The 12,538-nt window shown below is 40.9% G+C and overlaps 1 pseudogene; it reads right to left on the bottom strand.

Annotated features, from left to right (window-relative positions):
• Positions 1-335: 335 nt before the first annotated feature.
• LOC113178729 (adaptin ear-binding coat-associated protein 1 pseudogene) lies at positions 336-1,139 on the bottom strand (annotated as a pseudogene).
• Positions 1,140-12,538: the final 11,399 nt, after the last annotated feature.

Below are 12,538 nucleotides of genomic sequence, written 5' to 3'. Positions count from 1 at the left end.
AATTGCCAAATAGGGTTTCACAAAGAGGCACACATGGATCATAAGTTGATTCTGAAATAAGTTCAAGAATTTAAAAGATGGAGAAAAAAATTTATGAATTAGAGGTCACATCCCCTCAAAAAGACACTGGCCACAAGAATGGTAAGATCTATTGTTCTCCTCCATTGGCAATCACCAGGAAAAAAAAAAACCCAAAACAGATTCTCTCTGGAAAAAAATTGTCAATTACTTTTAGTTTGGGGAGAGGGATAGGGTTCCTAGCTTCCTCCTTAGATTGGTGCCCTCAATGTCATTTTTAATCTTCAGGTCTGTGCTTTCTGTCTTTCCAATGTTATTTAAAACTGGATCCAGTTGGATAGCTATGGTGCCTGGTTTGGAAAAGAGCTGGATGAAGTACTCAAATCTCCCCACAAGTCATTGCTTGCAGAAACTGGAGCTGGTGCTAGTGTTGTGACAGGTGCCAGAGAATCTAAACCTGAGAGGATATCTGAATCACTACCTTCAGGGTAAGATTTTGGAATGGGTGGTGGCAACTGAGGAAGACGGTGGGAGAATAGTGACTTTGTCTCTAGGGGGAGGAGGAAGTAAGCATAGGCCACCAGATCCTGCAGTCCTGGGCTTATAACCTTACTTCTTGGTTATAATGTTCCTGATACACAACTTGATGGTCTGTCCTTCCTTGAAGCCTTGATCCAATTTGGGACGAGTGTCCATCTCCTGAGATTCTTTGAAAATCTCAGATTCCTGCTTTACCCACTTGAAGTGGTCTTGCAAGGAGACATTTAAGTCAAAGTCACCTCTCGGATCTGTAAATCCAATGCCAATGAACACACTACATCCAGTACCATCCTGGATCTGAATTACACAGTAGCAGCTGGAATATGTCACTATCTCCACAGCAAAACCACGATATTGTTCTACTGGTGTTGAAGCAAAGAGCTCTTCTGAAACTTTATCTTCAATTTTGACATAGTGATCTTCCCTATTGAGGTGGTTCAGAGACGACCAGTCCAATCAGCCTGATCTAATTTCCTAGCAGATGCTGAGTAACTAGATTGGAGGCCAGGGGCAGAATCTGGAAGACACTGATGTCTATCTAGCTTCACACACAGCAAAAACGCACATTCCAACTGGGCCATTATCTTGGCTTGCCCCTCATTCAATATTAATGCAATCTTGATACAGAGAAATTTCTTTTGAGATAGAATCTGTGGTTTTATCACTTCTACCCATTGTTCTCTGCTCAACTGTCTAAGTCCTTACTTACCAGATCGTCTTTCTTTGCTGAACTCTAACCTTCAGTGATGACTCAGTTCATCCCTCTTCTCGAGACTGATCATTGTTGTTCCTTTAATTGCTCTTATACAAAACTTAAAATCACCTTGGCATCCAGGGTTTGCCCCCTTAAAATGATTCCAATATCTCTGTATTCTTCTCAATTGAGAGCATCTGCAAACATTTTGACATTCAAAAGTGTTCACTAGCCACTTGTCATTATATGGTGTTGTAAGAACGGAGTGCAATGTAGTAGGATGACTCCTTATTTGCCTAGATAAAGATAAGTTTTTGCTATTTATTTCTTACTATCTGTCTTCTTCTATTGGATTGTTAGTTTTCTGAGTAAGGAAAGATTTTTTTTTTTAAATCATCACTCTATTTTCTATACCTAGCATAGTGCCTATCTGATGCATAGTTAGTATTCTATAAATACCCATTTATTAAATAGGTGGATGAAGAGATGTTAAAGTCTGTGGCATCATTTCAATTTTGATTCAATAATAAATTATTTATCTATAGTTTCAGTATGGCTCTGATAAAAAAGGTTCATGATAATAAACCTCATAATCTATTTTCTCCAAGAGCTATAAAAGCTTTCTAGCATGAATTTCAGCAAAGGAGAAACCATCACACATCGAGGATGTATCAAAGAGGATGATGTGATTTTGACCTGTGGAGTAACCAAGTTATTGATGTCTATTTTCTCTTGTGAATTCTTTTTATTAGTCTCTCACTTTGTAGTGAGATAAAGTGTTAGATGATGTGTTAGTCAGCTTTTTGTCACTGTGACCAAAATACCTGACAAGAGCAACTTAGAGGAGGAAAAGTTTATTTTGGGCTTATGGTTTCAGAGGTCCAGTTCATGTGTGGCTGACTGGATGGCTTTAGGCCTGAGTGAGGCAGAACATCAGGGTGGAAGGTCATGGTGAAGGAAAGCTCCTGCCCTCGTGGCATCCAGGAAGCAGACAGACAGAGTAAGGAAACAGGGTCAAAATATAATCACCAAGGGCATGCCTCCAGTGACTGTTCCTGCCAGCCACACTCACCTGCCTACAGTTACAACCTAGAAATTCATTTAAGTAATTAAACCATCAAGTGGCTGAATTCATTTATTACTTTATAGCTCCAATATTCTAATCATTCCAACTTGGAACATACCTGCATTTCCACATGATTTTTTTTTTTGGGGGGGGGATATTTCACATCCAAACCATAATAGATGATCATTTAATTGATCTGGATAGCCCTGATACCACACTTTTAACCTTTTAATCAAGGTTATGAGTGAGGAAAACAATGAGGAATGATTAAGTACAAATAGTATGATCTTGGACTGAAATATTAACTCCCAGTTGATCTCAGCAGATTGCACTGATGTTAGAATTTCCTCTTGTTTAATCTAATGCTTAGAAAATATATTAGAATAGGCCATAATTAGAATTAGACATCTAAACTTGAACACATGAACTTGTAGCAGAACAGAAGCTTGAAGATATTTAAAAGACAGTTAGGAAGCTACTTTGCTCAGCTGGATTTTCCACAGCAAGCTTTTAGGACCACTGCAGAAAGTACAAAGGGCACTGCTAGGATAACCTTACCTTATAAAATTGTACACAGTCAAAAAATGAAAGAGACACAAAAGCCTAAAAATATTTTTTTCAATGCTGGAAAGACAAGCAATTCTACCCTAGGTCCTATTAATTGAATAAGATAAAAAGATAGTCCCATTTTTCTAGGGATGTACAGAATTCCAGATTTCTTATCAGGTGTCATTACTTGAAAACCAATAGGTTCCAAAGAGCAGCAGTTCAGACAGAGCAGGTATTATCATTTGAGGAGGGACTAAGGAAATTCAGGCAATGACTCTAAACTGTACATGCTTCAGAATCAGTGAAGTTTCTGTTTTGTTTGTAGTACTCATAACGATGCTCCTCCCTGTAATGATTCTTACCTTTTAGATATGGAATTGTGATAGTAGAAGCAAATGTGACTCCATTTTGTTTTATGACTTCATCATGTAAAACAACCATGCCAAGGAGAAGGGTCATGACTGGGACAAGATGTTCTTTTCTTTTTGCTATAGAAAACTTTAAGAACACGGAACCACCTAATGGGGCATTGTTTCTGTAACTAGGGTAACAGGGCTCTGTTTCTGTAACTGGGGTGACTGGGCTAACTGTGATTGGTTAGGCTTCCCACCGCCTGACTGCACTCTGCCGCTTCTGTAACCTGGCTTGCTTGCATTGGCTAGACCCCCGAACATCCCTTTTGAGGTTTTCAGTCTTATAAGGAGCTCCCTTGCAATTGTTCGGGGCTGATCAGGGGAACAGCTTTATGTTCTGGTCAGTCACCACTAGTGTGCTTCAATAAGGGCTTGATTCGATTATACATGAGTAGTCTGGAAGTCAGTTTATGAAACCCCAGGACGAAGCTTTAACTATAACAGAATGAACAGAGTATGGGCATTTTTGATAAACTTTAGCAGAGGCTCAAATGCATATACCTCAGGATAAAAGGATCATCAAATTAGAAATAAATGTAAAAATAGAGCTAAATAGGATATAATAGTTGCTTACAAACACCAAGATGAAAATGATCCTACCCACTGAAACCCCTGGGAAAGCCAATTGTTGATTCCCACTAGGCAACAATTTCTGAAAGTAATAGTTAACCAGATGTAGGTTAACAGAAATGCCTTTTAGGTAATTATATTAGCATAATGGGCTGGGATTGATACTCCTAGTATAGAAGGATTATGCTTCTTTTTCTCTGTTTTATACCCACATATTGAGTTTGGATTTTGTTATCTACTTTTCACTTCTCTCTCAATGCTCATCTTGTTTCAGGCTAGCCCAGGGCCTTGTGGTTGCAATGACTCTGAATTAAGACTAGACCTTAGAATGTACATGGGTCACAATTTAACAAGAATATAAAATTCAGTCTCTCTCTCTCTCTCTCTCTCTCTCTCTCTCACACACACACACACACACACACACACACACACTTTTTCTCTTTCTCTTTCTCCTTTTTGGCTCAATAGCATGAGCCTTGCAAATAAATTATTCAGAATAAATTTAGTCTCTTTTTGTTCCTGAAATTTGGGCCATGTGTTTGAAAGGTAAGCTAATTTTCTGCTTTGAAAATTTTTGTGAGATTTTCTATTTATTAAAGAGTGAAGTCAGTCATCCATGCTCACAGCTTCTTCAATCTTCTGTCTCTGTCTATTGTACTCTACTCTCCAAATTTGGTGGCTCATTCATGGCCAAATGAGATTTTTCTGGATATGTTTGTGGTTATTGGACCTTGAAAATGAGACCAGGTAAATAAGGCTCAGTTGTATTGGAAATTTTCTTCCCCAAAATACTTATAATTGACTCCCCTTGGAAAAGGGTGGCGGAGGCCTTACAGTGTCTAATTTAGAATGAGGGTGTGTTTTGGCTTAAATTATATGATGATCCCAACATAATTTTATTGCCAGTATCCCAGACCTGTCTATAAGAACGTTTTACTGGCTTGAACACTATATCAACCTTTCTTCTGAAGCGAGAGAAAGCAGTTGAATTCACAATGCTGTGACAGCCTCAGCTTCTCATGCAGAGAGACAAATAAAATTTGGGAGCCATAATACGTATGTGGAATGGACTTGTCATATTCTATCTCTTCAGGGGAGGTCCTAAGACTCAAATATGCTGTAGTGCAGGCCCCAAACTGCTGTAGTTAGGCTTATTCACTGGGGTTTCTGGCAGACTATGTTTTCAGCATGTAGTCAAGGTCATAAACACTCTGATTCAGAATATGTACTCAAGGTCATAAACATATGCCTGTGAGCATGCGTCCACTGGTGCAACCTGTTGGCAGTGTGCCTTCTTTGTCTGGCCTGCATATAAAAAAGGGGTTATTCTGGCCTCCAAATAAAGGATGACTATTCTCCCAGATGCACCTCACACCTTCTCTCAACTGCTGGAGCCTGGAACTGTGCTTCCTGGACTGAGCCTCAGCCTCAGTACAATTGGCATAGTCAGCAGGATATTTCACAGATAAGAGATGCACTGACTCCAGTGGATAGGAGGGACCTGTGGCCCCTAAGCAGCATGTAGCACTTGGTTGCCAAGGTCCTATTAGCATGAACTCCTGTGCAGAGTTGGAATCTGGTGGACGGACTCTCTGATTGCCCTGTAGTAAACATGGACCTGGAGGGGTGAACTGTAAACTTGAGTAGCAGAGCCCAGGCTCCAATCCTTGGTCAAGGACAAATTTGGCAGGGACCATGCAAACAGGACTGAGCAGTTGCTTGTGGAGCCACACAGATGGCTGCTGGAGCCAGGGGACGAATGTTTCTTACAGCTTTGAGAACAGAAACTATGCAGCTTCATGGGAGACTGCCAAGATGAAGGAGTTGCCAGATGAGGAAGAGACTTTGGAAGCCAAAGTGCAGTCACTGAAGGAGTATCTCTACACCTTGAAAATAACCTCTGGCCTCCCCGAGAGTTCTGATGGAGTCTGAGGAAGAAGAGGAAAATTAACACCTGCAAGTCTGGCCAATGATAATGCAGAAAATGAAACAGCAGCATCTGCTAGCTCCAAAGGGCGGCCTGTGGCAGGGCCAGCCCAAGTAACCAAGTTCACTGTGTTGCATCAGTCAAGACGAGTTGGTATACTCAAGAAAATAATTGTGTAGAGGCCAAGAGAGGACCTGGCCCTGGCAAGACACCCCACGTCCTACATGTTACAGATCCTGCGCAATCTTGTAATTTAGATGTGCTAGGAATTGGCAGGGGCCAAGAGAGCCCAAGTTTTCCAGGAACCAACAGGGGCCAAGAGAGAGAGCCCAAGTGTATTAGGAGCAGGCAGAGATCAAAAGAGAGTCAAGATGTGCTAGCAGGCAGGGAAACGAGACTTCAGGAACTGCTAGGGCCTATGTAGGTGAACCAGAAAAAAATCTATACCTTGAAGGTGAGACGTCAGTAGTGTCCAGTGTTGGTACACTGATAACTCCAACCAGGGACAATTGCTTGTGTGGATGGCAGTGGCTCTGGAGCCAGAGAGAGACACTATCTTGTTTGATACCAGTACAAGATAAAATAACCAGTGAGCTGAGCTAAATAGTGATAGCAAATGAAGCATCTCCCACGATGATATGTACTGACAGTTGTGCTGTGTATTGGGGGAAAGTTCTGTGGCAAGATCTCTGGGAGCTAAGCCACCAGGAACAGGTGACTATAAGGCATGTTACTGGCCATGCCTCTTGACTTGCCCAGGGAATGAAGAAACAGATGCTCTGGCTACAGTGCTGTGGTTAGAGGAGGCGCCTCCCACTGACCGGGTAGCTTGGTTCCTTTGCTACCTTCAGCATGCAGGTGTACAAACTATGTGGAATGTAGTCAAACAATGGGGCCAATCTTTAAAATAGAATGCCCAGATAGAGGCCTGCCGGGCATGTATGGTTTATGCTCATAAGTATTCAGACCCCGGATATTTTGGGGCCATGTAATGCACGGGTGCTTCCCCTTGACAGGATGGCAGGTTGACTACATTGGTACTTTACCAAGTCAGAAGGGGCCACGTTTGCCTGAATGGCAGTAGATATGGCTGCAGGCATATTGTTTGGCCCAGTGGTCAAGTGAATCAGTGTGTTATGATTCACACCCGGACATGGCCAACCCATTACAATAGAAAGTGACCAAGGTACTCATTTCACAGGTCAGGGTGTGCAGCCACAGATGTACAGATTCAATGGAAGCTTCATGCCCCATACCACCCATGGGCTGCAGGCATGATAAATAGACATAATGGCCTGCTTAAGCAAGAACTTAGGATTGCAGTCAACTCAGCTTCTATGAAGAGGTAGGGACAGGCTCTGTAGGCGGTCGTGAGAGCTCTGATTTAGTGTCTCTGATGAGGGGGACCAGCTCCTTCGGAGGCTTTGCTGCATTGCACAGCAGCCTCAATACAGGTCCAGGTGACAACAGAGGATGCTGTACTTAAGCTTGGGTTTGAGAAGCAGGGGAATGTTCTGTTTACTCCCACTGAATTGAACAGATGTCAAACTGTGGATTGGACATGGACTTGGATAATAAAGCTTCTCTCCTTTAGTTGGTAGCCCTGTTAGCCCCAGAGGGAAAAGGTTTGTAGTGTGGTCTCCTTGTGACACATGTGAATGTCCTCTCCCCTCGAACATGTGACTTGGCTCTTGGATCTTGCAGATGGGACAGGGTTTCAAAGGCACATTTGTTATTTACATTTGGCCAATTTTGAGTTCTCTGGTGCTGATGCACAGTGAACCTGTTAATGTTCAGGACCAAGCTGCATGAGTGTGATCTCTCTGCCCAGGAAAGCTGCCACAGGCTGCCACTGTGCTCTCCTGGGACTCAAAGCTGGCATGCATTTTCCCTGGTGGGCGTGACTTACCTGTACAAGTGCCTGTAATTGCTTTGTCTTTTCATCTATAGGTGTGTCCTCACTAACACCATTGTGAACTGGGCACATACATATGCTAGAGTAGCAAACATCTCCACCTGCTGGTGTGCACCAGTGAGTTCTGCTGCTAGACTAACCTGGTGAATCCAAGCTATGTCTCTGGACAATTAGACAGAGCTGGAAAAGACTTTTATTGCCTCCTCAATATGGGATGAAACTGGCAGATGATTTTTAATAATCTTAAGTGATGGGACTTGTCTTTTGATTGTATGCTGTTGCAGCTTATGTTGTGGTCTGTGGGTGTAGGGCTATTTCCTCCTTGCTAAGGGATCATTGTGAAAAAAATATATATATTTTTATATATATATATATATATATATATATATATATATATATATATATATAGAGAGAGAGAGAGAGAGAGAGAGAGAGAGAGAGAGAGAGAGCGCAAGTGCACAGTGGCAGCCTGTGGCAGCTTCCCTGGGCAAAGAGATCACACTCACGAAGCTTGGTCCTGAACATTAGCAGGTTCAGTGTGCACCAGCACCAGAGAACTCACAATTGTCCAAATGGAAATAACAAATATGCCTTTGAAATTCTGTCCCATCTGCAAGATCCAGCCAAGTCACATGTACAGGGGGAGAGGACATTCACTAGTTATCCATGGTGTCACAAGGAGACCACAGCAAGAATATAGGGCAGGCACAAAATGGCTATAGTTAGGCTTCCTCACTGGGGCTTCTGGAAGGCTCTGTTTTTAGCATGTGGCCAAGGTCATGGACACCTTGATTCAGCATTTGTACTCAAGATGATAAACATTTGCTTGTGACAATGCACCCACTAGTGTAACCTGTTGACAGTGTGCCTTTTGTGTCTGACCTGCATATAAAAAAGGCTAATGGAAGTGGCTGGTGGGGAGAAAGAGCTGGCTAAGGGGATATTCTCACCTCCAAATAGGGGATGACCACCATCCCAACTGTGCCTCACATATTCTTTCAACTGCTTGAGCCTGGAACTCTGCTTCTCAGACCTGAGCCTTAGCCTCAGCATGAAATATGCCCTGACACTTCCCTCACAAGATCAAAATATACCTGAAAATAAAGGTTCATTGCAAACAACTAGTTGACAAAAGAATCTTTTATATTCCCTCTGTTCTACAGGAAAAGAAGTCCCTGATCACCTGCTTTGGGAACAAGGAGATGAGAAAAGAATACTATCTATTTGTTGGCTGCTGCAGACAAATTCATTGATCCTTTTTCAATATTCTCTTCCCTTGTATCAGTATTGATATGAAAGATTTTTTATATTCAAAAACTTAATTCCTCAAGCTGTAAAATTAGCCTTATGCTATTACCTTTAATACAGGTATTGATAGCATTTTGTACTCTATCTTGAGACTAATGTAATGGGTAATTCTTTCAGGCATGTTTACATTTTAAATCTCTTTCCTAGTCTTTTATTAAATAAATTTTAGATTTTGTGCATATATATAGGGTTCGTGCAAATGTTTTGGAACATGTGGTTATCTCAGGGCTGTGGCATTCTTATCAAGAGGCAGAAGTGCTACTGTGTCTATGGTGGCACTCAGAGCTGACTCCTATATCAAAATCCTTATTACTACTGAGCTTTTATCAGCTATGACTCCCGATACATATAAGAGCACCCTTTATAGTAACAAAACCAGCATGGTACTGGTACCAAAACAGGCAGGTGGACCAATGGTACAGGATAGAGGACACAGAGACTAACCCACAAAACTACAACTACCTTATATTAGACAAAGGTGCTAAAAGCATGCACTGGAGAAAGGATAGCATCTTCAACAAATGGTGTTGGGAGAACTGGAAATCCATATGCAACAAAATTAAATTGAATCCCTATCTCTCACCATGCACAAAAGTTGACTCAAAATGGATCAAGGATCTAGGAATCAAACCAGAGATTTTGAGTCTAATAGAAGAAAAAGTAGGCCCTAATCTCCATCACGTGGGACTAGGCCTCAATTTCCTTAATAAGACAGACACCTATAGCACAAGAATTAAAACCAAGAATCAACAAATGGGATGATTTCAAACTAAAAAGTTTTTTCTCAGCCAGAGAAATAATATGTGAGGTGAATAGGGAGCCCACATCCTGGGAACAAATTTTTACCCTTCACACATCAGATAGAGCTCTAATCTCTAGGGCATACAAAGAACTCAAAAAGATAAACACCAAAAAAGCCCAAATAACCCAATCAACAAATGGGCCAAGGACCTGAACATACACTTCTCAGAAGAGGATATACAATCAACAAATATACCAAAAAATGCTCATCATCTCTAGCAATCAGAGAAATGCAAATTAAAACTACTCTTAAGATATCATCTCACTCCAGTAAGAATGGCAGCCATGATGAAGACAAACAACAAGTGCTGGCGAGGATGCAGGAAAAAGTTACACTCATACACTGCTGGTGGGACTGCAAATTGGTGCAGCCAATTTGGAAAGCAGTATGGAGATTCCTTGGAAAGCTGGGAATGGAACCACCATTTAATCCGGCTATTCCTCTTCTCGGACTATACTCAAAAGACCTAAAAACAGCATACTTCAGGGACACAGCCACATTAATGTTTATAGCAGCACAATTCACAATAGCTAGACTGTGGAGCCAACCTAGATGCCCTTCAATGGATGAATGGATAAAAAAAAATGTGGCATATATACACAATGGAATGTTACTCAGCACTAAAAAATAATAAGATCATGGCATTTGCAGGGAAATGGGTGGCATTAGAGCAGATTATGCTAAGTGAAGTTAGCCTATCCCCCCAAAAAAAACAAATGCTGAATGTCCTCTATGATATAAGGGGGGTGAGACTCAAAATGGGGAAAAGAGGAAGAGCCCAGGAAGAAGATTACCTCTACATAGGGAAGAGGGGTGGGAGGGAAAGGGAGAGAGCAAGGGAATTGCATGGAAGGTGGAAGGAGACACCCTTATTGTTATACAAAATACATGTATGAAGATGTGAGGGGAAAAAAAGAATAGCATTACCCTAGATTAGGTAGAGAAAAGTGATGGGAGGGGAGGGGAGGTTTGAGGAGATAAGAAGGACAGTAGAATGAAGCAGACATTATTATTACTGTGTGTATATATGTGAATGCATGACCTATGTGATTCTGCAACCTGTACACTCAGAAAAATGAGATATTATATCCCATCTGATTCAAATGTATGATATGTCAAGTTCATTGTACTGTCATGTGTAACTAATTAAAACAAATAAAAAAAGAGCACCCTTTAAAAACATATTAATGACATTGATCCTCTACCACCAGCTCTATTTTCCTATGGACATTCCCCCCAACCCCCGACAAATCTATCTTGTCACCTCTAAATGATAGAGAACTTTCTTGTTAACAAGGTCACAGTGTACAGTGACTTTGAGTTTGGGTCTTGGAACCCAAACTTGAATTCCAGTCCTTACATGGATGCAGATGACCTAGGACAAGTTACTTAACCTTCTTGATTCTCAGATTATGCATCTGTGCAAAGGAGATGATACTCAACTTCCCAGGGGGGAGAGAGACTATTTATCAAGACTGCAAATAAAACATGGCTAATATTTTGATATCAATCTGCTTAGTAATCAGGCTCCTTATTTCTTCTCTTCTTACCATTTAAGCCAAAGCATAAAAAGCAATAGCAATGATGATTATAATAGTTATTGATAATAATCATAATTTTATTTCACTTTCATTTCAGTGGTAAATTTATATGTGTGGTCTGAAACATCATAAATAATATTATTTTTATGTTTCTTATGGGGGGAGCAAAGCCGAGAGTTAAGACTAAATATTCAAAGTCCATTTCACACCCCCACACACTGTCTTATCCAAAAAGAAATCCCCCACTCTATTTTTGAATTTTAATCGTTCTCTTTTCTTGGCCCTTTTCCAAAATGAAGCCATAAAAATCTAACTGTGATACAGTAGTGGAAGAGATAACTTCGGGGGGCAATTTAAACTGTAAACACATTTTGTTTATAGCACTCACTTTATCCCTGGGCATTTTGGATAGAATGAGGGCTGCCTCAGGCCACTGGCTTCTCAGGTATTCATTAATCCTGAAGAAAGCTTCAGGTTAGGGTCATTACCGCTTAATTACAGTTTGTGATTACTGGCACATTCTTCAGTGACCTTACTCTGTGCACTGGCCTGTTTGTTCACAAGAGAATTCTTGCAGCTGGACATTTTGGCTGACTAGAAAGTTTAAGTGGGAATTTAATTTTTGGCTTGAATTGAAGGCTGTGTTCTTGCTGAAATGTCAACACATTTTTCTTCCATCTGGATATGGTTAATCACAGTGCTTGCTTTTATATGCTTTTTTTTTTTTTTCATGTGCTTTGCTTTTGAGGTGTGCCTGAATTTATCAAAATGCTGTTTTAAAAGCAGAGCCTGGACCAGAAGTGCTCCTCTCCTTATTTACTCTTTGTGGGCATAACAGGAGAGACTTTCTCATGCACACACTGGTGAATTCAAACCTGTAGTTGAGGGACATCCAAGATGATGTGTTTGGAAGGAATTTTTATTCTGTGATTACTCTAAGAATAACAATATTCTAACATCACAAGAAACGAGGACTGATAACGTTTTGCTAGGAATTGGATTCTAGTACTGAATTACCACAAATTAACACCATAAATACTTATTGGGTGCTTCCTCTAAACCTCACCCTTGGGGAAGATATTGTAGGTACTGAAGTCTGTGAGAGTAGGTATAGGACTTTCTCTTTCATTATTGCATTTCCCAGGGTATAACAATATATGAATAAATGCATGTGGTTGGGTTCTGATAAAATCAT

Source organism: Urocitellus parryii, chromosome 2 (assembly GCF_045843805.1).
Source record: "Urocitellus parryii isolate mUroPar1 chromosome 2, mUroPar1.hap1, whole genome shotgun sequence".
In the NCBI taxonomy this organism is placed as follows: Eukaryota; Metazoa; Chordata; class Mammalia; order Rodentia; family Sciuridae; genus Urocitellus; species Urocitellus parryii.
The sequence above is the reverse complement of the archived record's forward strand: the minus strand, read 5'-3'. Positions and strand labels throughout refer to the sequence as shown.